The 12,680-nt window shown below is 57.7% G+C and overlaps 1 pseudogene; it reads right to left on the bottom strand.

Moving 5' to 3' along the window:
- Positions 1–6,911: 6,911 nt before the first annotated feature.
- LOC100607467 lies at positions 6,912–10,842 on the bottom strand (annotated as a pseudogene).
- Between the last annotated feature and the right edge of the window lie 1,838 nt (positions 10,843–12,680).

The raw sequence follows: 12,680 nt of genomic DNA, 5'->3' as shown, positions 1-12,680 counted from the left end.
CTCGGTGCTGGCCATTGGCCTTGCTCTGCAGTGCCTCTGTGGAGGTGAGGAGCCCAGAGACAGCCTGCTTCTGCCTGGGCTCCACTGGGGCAGGCAATTCCTTGTCTCAGCAGAACCAGGGTTTTGTCGCTGCTACATCTCCCCTGGTCACTCATCCCAGAGATAAGAGCAGAACGGATGCACATGCCTTCAGAGCCAAACCTGGGAGAGGCAACGTGACGCTCCCCACCTGAACGGGTGGCCTGCCCATCCACACCTGTGGGTGTTTCTCATCGGGTGGGATGAGAGACTGAGAAAAGAAAGAGACACCGAGACAAAGTATAGAGGAAGAAAAATGGGCCCAGGGGACTGGCACTCAGCATACGGAGGACCTGCGCCGGCCCCAGTCTCTGAGTTTCCCTCAGTATTTATTGATCATTGTCATCTCCAAGAGGCAGATGTGGCAGGACAATAGGGTAATAGTGGGGAGAGGGTCAGCAGGAAGACATGGGAACAAATGTCTCTGTGTCATAAACAAGGTTAAGGAAAAGGTGCTGTGCTTTGATGTGCGCATAAACATCTGGGTGCATTAAAGAGCAGTATTACCGACAGCATGTCTCACCTCCCGCCCTAAGGCGGTTTTCTCCTATCTCAGTAGATGGAATATACAGTCGGGTTTTACACCGAGACATTCCATTGCCCAGGGACGAGCAGGAGACAGATGCCTTCCTCTTACCTCAACTGCAAAGAGGCCTTCCTCTTTTACTAATCCTCCTCAGCACAGACCCTTTACGGGTGTTGGGCTGGGGGACGGTCAGGTCTTTCCCTTCCCACAAGGCCATATTTCAGACTATCACATGGGGAGAAACCTGGCTTTCCTAGGCAGAAATCCCTGTGGCCTTCCACAGTGTTTTGTGTCCCTGGGTACTTGAGATTAGGGAGTGGTGATGACTTTTAACAAGCATGCTGCCTTCAAGCATTTGTTTAACAAAGCACATCCTACATAGCCCTAAAGCCATTAAACCTTGAGTCGACACAGTGCAAGTTTCTGGGAGCACAGGGTTAGGGGTAGGGTTACAGATTAACAGCATCTCAAGGCAGAAGAATTTTTCTTAGTACAGAACAAAATGGAGTCTCTTATGTCTACTTCTTTCTGTATAGACACAGTAATAGTCTGATCTCTCTTTCTTTTCCCCACCCCCACCCACACCCCAAAGAGGGGCAAAGGGGACCCCAGAATCTTGGACAAAAACTTAGTGTTCAGGTGTCAGGGTGGGCCTGGAGTTCCGGTCCAACCACAGACCCATCACCCTCAAAACTGAAAATGGTCTTCAAGGTCACCAAAGGCTGTCAATACCCCAACCGGAGAGGGCAAAAGCCTTATCCAAGTTAAGCAGCACAAAAGTGAGAGAGCAGAGACTCGAGCCAGCTCTAACTCCCAAGCCAGGATTCACACCGACTCCCGCAGTGGAGTCTCTGAGAAGTCTTCACTCTCTGGCCCCACCGTGTGTGCGTACACACACACCCCTTTCTCATTGGCTCACTGCCCCCCGCCAAGTTCCCCATACCAGGAGGTGTCAGGGCGGGATTATACACAAGCCCAGCACTGCAGACCTGAGGATCTGCGTGGGCTGAGAAGCTGCAGGAAGTTGCTGACTAATGCGCTAAACTGCTCAGCCAACTCCATAGATCAAGCACCTGCCTGCTGTGTGCACAGCTCTCGGGGGCTGGGGGTGAAGAGGGAGATGATGACATAGTCTCTGACCTCAGAAGAACTTATCATTTGACCCTGGAGGGAAAACTAACCCTGGAAAATACAGAACCTGGCTAGAAACCCTGGGTTGCTGGGCTTGCCTGCCACGCCCACACCACAGGAGGCAGCTGGGGTAAGCATTACCCCGCTGAGCCTCAGCAGTAGAGGAGGGGGCTGCCCTCCTGGCCTTGATCCCTGAAAGGGTCCTAGCAGAGGGAGGCACTAGCAGGGCCTCAGAGGATCTGAGTTAACAGAGGAGGAGGAGGCGTTTCCTCTGCACCAGTGATGCACACCTGCCCCAAGATGGCCAAGAGCCAGGACCACTAAGCCTGGTGAGCACAGAGAAGCCCGGTGGGCGTCCTCCAGGCAGAGGATTCCTCCCTGAACCCTGCCTCCTTCCTCCCTCCTTCGTCTTGCCCATGTCAAGCATGAGGCATGAGATCATGGCATACCTGAGGCGGCTGGGAAACACCATTGGCCAATGCCACGCCTTGGCCTGCAGTGATTCTCCAACCAGACAGATCATCAGAGTCCGCAAGAAGATTCGCAGCCCTGCTCCAACCCCCGCATCAGCACCGCTCAGAACAAGCCTGCTGGTGGGGCTGTTTTACAAGCTCCCCAGCCAACTCAGGCTGGGAAGGCAGGAGGCAGCTTAGGGGGCTGAGGAGGGGGACAGAGAAGCTGAGGGGAGAGGGGGGCTGCTGCAGGGCCCCCAGCCCCGAGTGGACAAGCCAGAGCCACAGGCTTCAGGGCAGGAGGAAGGAAAAGTAGAGCCCCACTGAGCCAGGACAGAGCAGCCTGAAATCGGGGCAAGCAGGGGCAAAACCTTGGGCAGGACATTCAGCCTCTCTGAGCCTCAGTTTCCTTCTCTGGGAAATGGGAATAACAGCCCTGCCTCACAGGCATATTAAGGGATTCGAGGCCAAATAAAGCACCTGGCAAAGGCTGGTGGCTAGCGTTATGTTTATGAGCAGGTGTTTATAAAGCGCCTACTATGTGCCTGGCACTGTGCTGGGCACTCAGACTCAAAGAACGAGACAGAGAAGCCCTAGAGACATAGTCTTCTGGGGGAGAAGGTGGTAAAGACAATCCCAATACACTCAAGTCAGGCCATGATGGGGTACTGGGGCCCTGCAGAGAAACAGAGGGAGCAGTGTCCCTGGGGGAGAACGAATGTCCAGGCCCAGGCTCTGCCCCTGTGACGTCTCCCGGGATCTGGGGAAATCTGTGAGTGCCAGGCCCACCTTCGGGGGTCCTCTCCCCTCCTGCATGTTTGACGCCCCCCTTCTGAAGGTGGGGCTGTCATAGCCCTTCACAATCCAACCACAGATCTGCAGCTTCTGCCTTGATGACGGGGTGAAACATTCTGTGCAGTGGGCAGGGTGGGTGTGGACGAACTGTGAGTCCCTCCATGAGTCCCATAGCTGGGTCCCCAGTCCAGCCCAGGCACATGTCCTCAGCAGCCTGGGCCCACTTGGGGTGCCTGTTCTGCAGAAACAAAGGGCCCGGACTCCTGTGCGAGTCTCAGGAAACCCCTAAGAGGGGCTCCCATTGCCCCCACCCCAGGAATGTGAGCGGGAAGCTGGTGCCCCCAGGAAAGGCTGCGGACCCCAGGGGGGTGTGGGAGAAAGAGTGGGCCTCTCTCAGGGATGTTTCTTCAAATGGTCACTATAGCTCAGGGTGAGGATGGGCCTCTGTCAAGCTCAGGTATCCCCTCGGCTCTGTGCATGGGGGGAGACCTGCCTGGCTCTGCTCCCTCTGTTCCCCTCATCTCCCCAGAACCTTGGTTGCCACAGGAGACCCACACTGCATAAGGGCTGAGGGACTGTTGTCAGTCCCTCAGGTCCCCTCAGGGCAGGCACTGTCTCTCGGGATCAGGACCGATGTCTCCTCCTTCCCCTGGACTCAGTGCAAACCAGACGCAGAACAATGTCATGATGTGGATGAGTGTCCCTCACCACATCCGTCCCCCTACAAGACATGCTGCCAGGTCAACCCCTGCAAGGGGGGTCTGGAGGCAGGCTACCACTGGCGTGGGCCTGACCTGAGAGTCCTATGTGTGTGTCCATCACATGAGACCAGGTATGGCAGCTCCATAGGGCAACCACAGATCCACAGCTTCTGCCTTGATGACAGGGGGTGAAACATTCTGTGCAGTGGGCAGGGAGTGTGTGGATGAACTGTGAGTCCCTCCTTGAGTCCCATAGCTGGGTCCCCAATCCAGCCCAGGCACATGTCCCCAGCATCCTGGGCCTACTTGGGGTCCTTGGACAAAGTCACTCAAGTCTCCCCACCAGCCCCTGGCAGCCACTTCCTCTACTGGCTCAGCTCTCCGGGCACACTGGGGGGCTCCCCCATTCTGGCCTCCTGAGCCTCCCACCCACTCACTTTGTGGAAAAGGGCTTCTTCCCTAGCAGAGGGGCACACTCTGGGACTCTCTCTGGTCCTTCTCACACTCTGACCCCTCCTCACTCGCGCCATCAGTAATTGTGGACCCCAGGCTCTACAGGAGGGAGAGATAGCCCTGCCTGGGGCCTGAGGTGGGGGAGGAGGTGGGGCTTGGTTCCTCTTCCAAGCACGGAAGCGGGGCCCACTCCCCTCCCATGCCCGTCTCCACTATTGACACCCCAGGCTCCGGGACAAGGGCTGAGTCACTGCTCCTTGGAGCCTCAGTGTCCCCATCCACACAACAAGGCGCCTTCCCCCAGACCCTCCCTGCTTCCTGGGACTATTCAGATAAATGAAGTCACCCTCCAGAATGAGCCATCTGCAGCCCAGGGCTGGTTCTTCTGGTTGTGGTGGGGGCCTGGTGCGAACAGTGCCTCCCTCCTGCCCTCCATGGCGCCATATTTGCTGCCAGAGAGCAGGGAGACGTCAGCCTCTGACGGAGCAGAGCCTGCCCTTGCTTTGAGCCGTGCAGATGCCGCTGCAGGTGCAAGTCCGCGACTCCAGGCAGCCATCTCCCCTGCGGAGAGAAACACTCTCCCGGATGTCGTAGCTCCGAGGTTCAGGGAGGGCCTGTGACCAGCCCAAAGTCACCCATACCCCAGTGGTCAGTACCCACCCCCATCCCTGGCCTCTGCCAGTCCCAAACCCCCACCAACCCAGGCTCAGAGGGCTCTGGTCACTCCCATTCTCCTCGGGCCTGGGCCCCACCCCCAGCCTCCAGGCACCAGGAGAGAGAGGGTGTTTGGGGGCCCTGGTCTGATTCTGCAGCAGCAGAGACACCACAGGTCCAGCAGTGATGAAGTGGAGGCACCCTCCTCCCACTAACCCCCTGCTTGAAGAAAACCAGGAAAGCAGGCCAACCCGCCTGGCAGTTTCCAGATTTACTAGAAGGAAGATTTCCAGGTGTTAGGCTCACCTCCCACAGACTGCTCCCCACAGCCACGTTTGCTGCCACCGGCAAGCGCTGGGGCTGGTGCTCAGAGGGTGCCGGGAGTGGCTGAAGCAGGACTGTTCCTTCTCATTTTCCTAGGAGGCAGTTTCTACCCTCCCTCACGCCACTCCTGTCCCTAGTGGGGAACCAAAGAGGATCCACACCGCCAGGGAGAGTGGCATTGCTCCCTGGGCACAGCCACCCCATCTGCAGTGGCCCCCACTCTGCCCCGTCCACATCCTGAGCAACAGCTGACCATGTGAGGAAACATCCCTGAGACAGGCCCCACCCTTTCTCCCATACCTGCCTGGGGTCTGTAGCCTTCCCTGAAAACACCAGCCTCCTGCTCACATTCCCAGGGCGGAGGCAATGGGAGCCCCTCTTGGGGATTTCCTGAGACTCACACAGGTGTCTGGGCCCCAACCACCCAGGCTGCCTCCCCCACCCACCCTACTTTTGTGCTTATCCCAGCCCTTGACCACCTCCTGCCCCATGTAGGGGGAGGGCACAGCCCACAGGACGGGAGGAGCAACTGATTGAGTGAGTCATCTCTGAGGATTCAGGCTCCCATACCTGAGATCTTCCCATCCATTTATGGATGAGAAAGCAAAGCTCAGTGAGGGGAAGTGACTGCCTAACTTGCCGAGGTCACAGAGCTACTCACAGGGCAAGCAGTGGCCACCTAGGACCACACCTGATACACTGACTCCACCCTGGGTCTAGCGCAGCCTGGACCACCCCCTGAAAATCTCCAGCCCTTGGGAGATGCGAGCACCCCCCTCCAAACTCTCCCCAGACTTACTCTTTATGCTGGTCTAAGCTGACCCCTGACCTGCCAGTCAACAACAGGGGGTACACAAGCACCATCTCCCCTCACCCTCTCTCCTTCCCATTTCACCCTTTTGTCCCTAGTGCCCACTTCAGGGGCCAGAACAAGGACACAGTTCATAGCTGAGTCAACGAGCTTTATTGTCATCAGGCAGGGAAGCATGGGGAAGGGACTGAAACCGGGGGCTGAGGCTGGAGAGGCCCGGGACTGCGGGGCAGATGGGGCAGCTGCCTCCCTGCCTCCTGGGGGGCTGGCCGGGGAAGCTGATTCTGACCCAGTGTGTCCTGCCAGGGAGGAGCCATGTGGACTCCATGAAATCTGTCTCCATTTCTCTGCAGTCTCCAGGACATAGATTTGCTCCCATCTCCCCCATCAGACTGGGATCACCAAGATAAAAACCAGGCCCCTATCTCCTCCATTAGACTAGGAACCCTGGGGCTAGGATCATATCTTCTCCATCAGACTGGAATTTGAAGGACAAGGACCATGTCCCTATCTCCCATCAGGCTAGAGTCCCCAGAGACAGGACTGTTTTTGCTCATCCAAAAGCTGTCAAAAGCAAAGATCGTGAGACCATGACAGGTCCAGAGCTGGGACCTGTCTCCTCCATCAGACTAGGATCTCCAAGGTAAGGACCAGTTCCCTGCCCCACCCCCATCAGACCAGACAGCGTCTCTCTCATTTGATCTTCTCCTGAGTATCAATCCTCAGTGCTAATGGGTCACTTCTCCCACCCCTGCTGAGGGACAGCCATCAACTCCTGGAGCTCCTGGGGACCCTGCCCCAGCAATGTGCAGGTGGGCTGCCTGTCCCATGCACCCAATCCCCAAGGCCTCAGCCACGAAGATGCTTATGTTCTTTCTTGTACTGAGTCTGCCTGAAAGAAAAAAAAAAAAGAGAGGAAATTAGATGTGAGTCTGAGAGCCCCACCCCTGCCAAGAGGCCCCCAGCCCTGACCCCAGGCCCCCCCCTCACTGGGCATTCTCGCCCTCCAGCAGGTGGTGGTAGGTGGCGATCTCCTGCTCCAGCCACGTCTTCACGTCCAGGAGGATCTTGTACTCCTGGTTCTGCTGCTCCATCTCGCAGCGAAGCTGGGCCAGCTGCTCCTCCACGCTGCCAATCAGCCCCTGGATCTGGGACAGCTACATGCAGTAGCGGTTCTCTGTCTCCACCAGATTGCCCTCCAGGGATGCTTTCTGCAGGATGGCAGGAAGACCAGGGGTCAGTGAGGGTTGTCAGTGTCCTCTTTTGGGCCCACCACCGTGCACAGGACTCTTCCTACCATGCTGGGCTGGGACTGCTCCAAGGCCTGCATGGTGCGCTGGAGCTCCAAAACCTCGCTCTTGCCGCTCCGGACCAGCTCACTGTTGGTAGCCACCTCGAGGTTTAGCTCCTTTGTCTGCAGACAGGACACAGGACAGGGTGGTGTGAGCCTGGATCCCTCTCCCAAGTCAGGCCTCCTCCCAAATCTAACTATGGAGAGAGTGGTGCCTTCTCATCAGCTTCCCATGTCCCAAAGCCCAGAAACATGCCATTTGAAATGTTAACTTTTTATGGTTAATCCCTGTGTGTGGGAGGCACAGACCAGAAACTTGAGAACCAGCCAGAACATGTAGCCTGGCTCTTGGTGCTAGTTCCTGACTTCTTGAGAGAGAGGTGAGGACTCCCAAGGTCTTTACCCTCCGCCTTTATTCTGTGGGGGCTCCCTACCTCCCCACCCACCCCCCAGATCCCAGCTTGAGCTCAGCTCCAGGTCTGTTGATGCAGCGGGTGACCCTGTGGTCCATGCAGCTTGCTGAGGAGGGGGCACCTCCAAGACACCTGGCTGTGGGCTTACTGTCAGTGCTAAGGCCCCTGAGCCCCAGCCCCTAAGAGAGACCTCTGGCCTGCAGCAGCCCTCACCTTGCTGAAGAACCAATCCTCGGCATCCTTGCGTTTCTTCTCTGCCATCTCCTCATGCTGATCACGCATCTCGTTCAGGATGCGGCTCAGGTCCACGCCTGGGGCAGCATCCATCTCCACATTGATCTCACCGCCCACCTGGCCTCGCAAGGCGTTCATCTCCTATGGAAAAAGGGGATGTGGATGTGTGCATCTGGACCCATCCTGACCTCTCACTCCCAAGCCTTCCCCCACGAGGGGACCCCACTCCCCACAAGGACCCCTCCTTTGTTCTCCCTCTGCTCTATCTGACCCTCTAAATGATTTTTATTCATCTGCTCAGTATTGCCTCCACCATCAGACTCTATCTCCCCCATTAGACCAACCGCTTTCCAAAATAAAATCTAATTATTAGGCCTATGTCCCCAAAATTTCCCCTCTAATTTCCAAGCTTCTATGTAGATGTTCAGCTTTGAGAGTTTGAAATGGGACAAGAAGGAGATTTCCTTACTTATCCCCTGCCCTCGTGAGGGAGGCCAGGGCAGGTAGAGGGAGCCTCTGTGGGACCCTGGGAGGTTCCTTGGGTACAGAGAAGCAGTGTGGTACAAAGAGGAGTCTGCCCTGCATGCTGGACCCCAATGATCAGGGCTCTGCAGACAGGGAAGCTCTCTAAGGTGCCTAATCCCAGTGCACCTTCTCTGCTTTCTCCCACGGCCTCAGCCGTGGCCCAGCCCCAGGGCTCTGCCACCCACTTCTCAGCATCTTTGACCTTCTGCCCCAGCCACCTCACCTCCTCGTGGTTCTTCTTCAGGTAGGCCAGCTCCTCCTTGAGGTTCTCAATGTGCATCTCCAGGTCGGCTCTGGCCAGGGTCAGCTCATCCAGGACCCTGCGCAGGCCATTGATGTTGGCCTCCACACTCAGGGGCAGGGCCTGCTCTGTCTCAAACCTGCGGTGGGAATCAGGGACTTCAGCCCAGGCTGCTTGGACCTGCAGGTCCAGGTCCTGGCTGCTCACCTGCCTTCATTTTGCCAGGACTCTAAGGGGTTGGAAGGGCTGACGAGAGGGTCTAGTGGAAACAAATTCCAGCCCTGGGGCCCTGGGACCATCACAGGGCCAGATCCCACGCCCATTAGCTTCCTTACTTCTCTCTGCCTCCCACCTCCCCTCCCTCTCTTCTATTCCCTGCCTAAGCCCAGCAACCTTCAGAACTGGCTGCCTTTACTGCATCCTGGACTAAGGAGTGGGGCTCCTAGGAATGTCCCACCCTGAGCTCCTGGGCCTTGCCACAAGCAACCAAGGAGTCCTGGGGTCAAGAGGGGTACCCTGAGATCCTCCCTCAGCTGGCCCAGGCTGCCCAAGCCCACAGCTAGAACTCACTTGGTGCAGAAGTCAGCAGCAGCCAGATGGGCATTGTCAATCTGTAGCAGGATGTTGGCATTGTCCACGGTGGCTGTGAGGATCTGAGGAGATGCGAGAGTAGTCAGGTCACTGGATGGGGGTGGCTGAGCCCACACCAGGGTTCTGAGCAGATCTTCCTGCCTGGGGGCCTCTCTTCCCGCCCAGCCCCTCCCTTGCCCTGTGCTGTATTATTGGCAGAGGAGGGGCAAGCAGGAGTCTGAAGGGCTGAAAGGTGCCTCTTCTTCCCCCGCTACTCAGTACCCCACCAGACCCCCATGCCAGGCTCAGCCTTAAAGGAGAAGAGACAGCTGGCTGGGAGTATGAGGCAACCAGAAAAGAATGGGAAAATGTCCGCAGGGCAGAAGCTGTCCCAGAATTCTAGAACAAGGGAGGAGATGTGGGCAACCCCGTCGTTTTACAGTCAGCTAGAGGGTGCCCCTGACAGGCTCCCCAGAAAGGAGGCTAAAGGAGCCCTCACCAAACAGTGGTTCCAAATCAGAAGTCAGGACCCCTCCTAATCCCTAACCCTGGGCTCCAGCCAGCCCCGCCCCCTGGGGTTTGCTGAGCCCGTCTTAAGGGACAGGAGGAGGAAAGGAGAAGCCAGAAAAATCCCCAAATAAGGCACATCAGAGGCCTTCCCCACCCTGAGGTTCCACCCCCTCCTTTCTGCCTCCCCCTGCAGCAGGTGCTATTGAGAGCTCAATCAGACACCCCCACTCCACATCTCCCAAAACCCCCTCCTGCTGACCCCTGCTCCAAAGGAGCAAGACACCACGCATCCAGCGGCTCACCGGCCCAGCCCTCCATCTGCATCCTCCTGCCTCATCCTACAACCTCTCCAGGTGGAGGAGCTCCAAGAGGGAGAAACTGAGGCTCCAAGGGGCTCCACGAGGCCTGTTTGTTCCTGACTCAGGCTGCTGCCCCCAGAAAAGGGGGATGTGGGCCACACAGCGGCCCCAAGGCAGGTTCCCAGAAGCTTTGCCACAGCCAAACTACCCTTGGCTCCCTGATACCCTATGGCTGGACTCCAGGCCTTTGGCCAGGGCAGGAGTTGGGGGGAAGAAGTCATGCCCCCTGGAGACCCCTCCCGCCAGCAGGCCCTACCTGGTTCTGCAGCTCCTCGATTGTCCTGTAGTACTGGCTGTAGTCACGGGCAGGCCCCGGGGCCTGCCTCTGGTACCAGTCACAGATCTTCACCTCCAGCTCAATGTTGGCCTCCTCCAGGGCGCGCACCTTGTCCAGGTAGGAGGCCAGGCGGTCATTGAGGTTCTGCATGGTGGCCTTCTCACCTCCGGCCAGCAGCCCATCAACGCCCCCAAAACTGCTGCCATAGCCACTGCCAGAGCCAAAGCTGTAGCAGCTGGACTAGCTGCTATCCCCGAGGGCGCTGCCCAGGCCACCAGCAGATCCCAGCCTGCAGGAGCCGGCACCCAGGCCGCCAGACAGCCGGCAGGAGGTGCGGGACGAGCTGCCCCCAGGCCAGAGGAGCCCTTGATGGAGCTGGAGGAGGTGAACTGGCGGATGGTGGCGGTCATGGTGGCGGCGGCAGGAGGCAGGCACACAGGGGAAGGGCTGGAGAGGAGAGGGGCCCCAAGTTGTGTAGGGCTGCCGGGGTTCACACGCTTCCCTGGGCTTTCATCATCACGGGCCACCTGCCAGCTCTCAGATGGCTGGGGACCCCCTCCCCACCCATCATCAGGAATTTGCCTCATTTCTCCAAATCCTCGTGCTGAGTGCTGTGCGTGTGCATGTGTGTGCCACTGCTCTCAGGCCTGTCACCTGTGATTCGGGCGAGCCCTCCAGCTACGCTTTCCCATGACCTAATACGGAGAAGAGGAGAAGGCAGAACTTCACCGTCCCCAGGCCCTCCCAGGCAGCCACCATGCCAGCCCGGCCCGCCTCAACCCTGTCTGGTGGGGAAATGGGTTGCAGTGTCAGGTGACCCCCCCGAAGTCGCTGTCTTTCACCCCACACTGCTCCACCCACGGTGCTGGCCCGGGGCTGGGTGCTGAAGAGAAAGAGGGGACCGAGAGCCTATCCTGCCTTGGAAACTGAGCCCAAACCCACCAGGCCCACCTCACAGCACAGAAACGCCATCAAGCCTCGGAGACCAACCCACAACGCAGATAAAGAAATTGGGGCTCCAGAGGGGTGCAGTGTCCACACTGGCCCCTTTTGCAGAGCCTAACACCCAGAATGCACTCTAGGAGCTACAGTTCCATCCAATCAGCTTCTGACCCTGCCCCATCCCTAGAAGCCCTTGCTAAACCAGTCTCCTCGTGTAAACCTTTCCCCAGGTTTACACTCCAGGCTGGGGTGGGCAAACAGGGGCTCAGTTATAGGATGGGGAAATGGTGGGCTGTGCTAAGAGAGGATCTAAACCAACTGAGAGGGGGATGCCCCCTTCCACTCCTCTCACCCTTCTGTACCCCAAGAGACCTCAGGGTCAGGTGAGGGGCATTTATCTCAGGTCTCAGCCCATAGGAAACCTAAAGGACATTGCCCAAGAAGAGGCTCTTGCAGAGACCCCAGCCAGCCCCCTCCCCACTCCGGGCTCCCCAAGATGTGGCTCCTCGGGTGGGCCATGTGCCCCACCCCACAGCCCCACCTTGCCCTGCTCACCACCCCAAGCCCGGCCCTGGGTCCCTGGCCGGCCTCTCCCTTGCACCGGAGCAGGGGTGCCTGGTGAAACAGGCAACCTGATGCTCTCTGGGCCCTGCCCACGTTCCCCTTCCATCCACCCTCCTTTGCATCTTTCAGTGCCTGGGTCCCCCATGGGAAGCGGTCACATCCAGACTCACCAGGCCTGAGATGCTGGAGGATGGAGAAGCGCTTGCCACAGGAAAAATCCTTCAGGAACACATGAACAAAACTTCGCCTGCACCTGGGACATCCTTCTCTATGGCTGGCCTACGAGGCAAGTGTTCTGCACACGCTCCTTGGCTAACTCCAATGCGGAGGAGCACATGAACCCAACCTCCACGGCAGGTGCAGATTTTTGCCTCCCTTTTATAATGTCTGTATTCAAATAACATATCCTGGAAGCCTCTTTCTGATAGGATGAGAGCAGACTCTGTACTACAACACCGATTGGATAAGTCTCCAACTCTGATTAGTTAAGATTATCCAGTCAGAGATGGAGACTATTGTCCAATAAGAGTTGCCGAAAAAAGTTCCTTCTCACCCAATCAGAACCAAGCTTACAAGATACAGCGGTTGAGCACAGCCATTATAAAAGGGAGGCGAAGACCCATTCCGCCATTTTCTCTTCATGGAGGCTGGGTTCGCAGCTGGTCCAGGCGTGCTCGACTGCTGTGTGGTAGTCATGGACCGGTAGCGTGTGCGGTGCCTGCCTTGAGGCCAGCATCAGGGAAGGGTGTCCCAGGTGCAGGCGAAGCTTCCTTCAGGTGTTCCTGGAGGACTTTCGGCTCGCAAGCGCTTCTCCATTCTCCCAACGTCT

The sequence above is a fragment of the Nomascus leucogenys genome, chromosome 19, assembly GCF_006542625.1.
Source record: "Nomascus leucogenys isolate Asia chromosome 19, Asia_NLE_v1, whole genome shotgun sequence".
NCBI lineage: Eukaryota > Metazoa > Chordata > Mammalia > Primates > Hylobatidae > Nomascus > Nomascus leucogenys.
This window is presented reverse-complemented; position numbering and strand designations above follow the sequence as displayed.